The sequence below is a fragment of the Marmota monax genome, unplaced genomic scaffold, assembly GCF_021218885.2.
Source record: "Marmota monax isolate L192 unplaced genomic scaffold, Marmota_monax_Labrador192_F-V1.1 WCK01_AAM20220418_F8-fsc00182, whole genome shotgun sequence".
Taxonomy (NCBI): domain Eukaryota; kingdom Metazoa; phylum Chordata; class Mammalia; order Rodentia; family Sciuridae; genus Marmota; species Marmota monax.
The window spans coordinates 204335-206038 of record NW_026693043.1 but is presented as its reverse complement, the minus strand read 5'-3'; the positions used below and the strand labels follow the sequence as shown (position 1 = coordinate 206038).

General features: G+C 36.0%; 1 non-coding gene across 1 annotated transcript; it reads left to right on the top strand.

The window, feature by feature from the left end:
- The first annotated feature begins 1353 nt into the window (after nt 1-1353).
- Nucleotides 1354-1427, top strand: Trnat-ugu (transfer RNA threonine (anticodon UGU)). Its single transcript has one exon. It is a non-coding gene; the product is annotated as a tRNA-Thr (tRNA).
- Nucleotides 1428-1704: the final 277 nt, after the last annotated feature.

Sequence of the window (1704 nt, the reverse complement as noted above, 5' to 3'; positions counted from 1 at the left end):
CAAAGGAATTTCTTCCTGCTGAGGAAAATGATACCAGATGGGAATTTAAATCAATATCAACGAATAAACAGCACAGCAGTGGTAAATATGTGATAATACAAAACACTTTCATCCTCACTTTTTAGTTTACTGAAAAGATATGGACTATTTAAAGCAAAAATAATAGGCATATTTGTGAGATTTATAACTCATGGAGAAGTAAAACAGAAGCTAACAATATTGCAAAGGATGGGAGAAGAAAATAAAACATTTTAAAAGGATTGTACATTATACATGAAGTGGTACAACATCAGGTGAAGGTACACTGTGATAAGTTAAAGGTGCGTGTTGTAGCCCATAATAACCACTAAAAAATAAGAGATATAGCTAATAAGATAGTAGAGGGGGGAAATGGAATACTAAAATATACTCAAAATATTGTGTGAAACTGCATGGCTTACACGGCTAGCAAGGTGGGCAGAGGTGGCTGGCTGTGGCTGAGGCTATAGCAACCCACCATGTGACAGGGCCAAGGAGGTCTCTGCAGTCTGTAGCAGCCATGCCCCTCCCCACCAAAGAAAAAAAAAAGGCACGAAAAGAAGAAAAGTCTGGATGCGGTGGCACACACCTGTAATCCCAGCACCTTGGGAGGCTGAGGCAGGAGGATCACAAGTTTGAGACCAGCTTCAGCAATTTAGAGAGTTCCTAAGCAACTTAGCAAGACCCTGTCTCTAAACAAAACTTAAAAAGGGCTGGGGATGTGTGGCTCAGTGTTTAAGTGTCCCTGGGTTTAATCCCCAGTACCAAAAGAAAAAAAAATACATATAGTTTATGATATAGCTTATGTAATCACTAACCTCAAAATTATTATAGTGACCATATCATTAGTAGTGTATTTTAGAATTTTACCAGAGAGAGGAAAATATTTTGTGATAGTGAAGGGATCAATTCATCAGAAAGAAATATCATTCTTATATATATATGGACTCAACAAGAGTTTTAATATGCACAAAATAAAAACTAATGGAACTAAAAGAAGAAATTGACAAATCCATCATTGTTTGTACATATCATTACTTTTTCCTCAGTAATTAATACAACAAATAGATGGAAATTCAGTAAGGATCAAGAAGATTTGTAACATGGACACAAAAAACTAACCAAATTTACATTTATAGAACATTCCACCCAACAACAGAAAAATACAGAATCTTCTATAGACCATCTATATGTCCATGGAAATGCAAAATGATCATAGAAGATCATAGAAGATATTATATCCGACCACAGTAGAATTAACTTTGATAGCAACAACCAAACAAATCTGAAAAACCTCCAAATATTTGGAAATTAAAGATAAATTAGCCTAGGGGCTGGGGATATGGCTCAGTTGGTAGAGTGTTTGCCTTGTATGCACAAGGCTCTGGGTTCAATCCCCAGCACCACAAAAAAAAAAAAAAAAGCTATATAGATATACAGAAACATCCCTCATGGCCTTGGACTTGGAAATACTTAGCAAAATACAAGCAAAATCAATCTAACTACACACAAAGAGGATAACACAACTGGGGTTATTCCAAGAGTGCAAGGTTGGTTTAATATTTGAAAATCAATCTATGTAGTTCACCACATTAACAGGCTAAAACACACACACACACACACACGCACACACACACACACACACCCCACAGAGAATTCTTTCTTTCTTTTCTTTTTTTCCTTCTT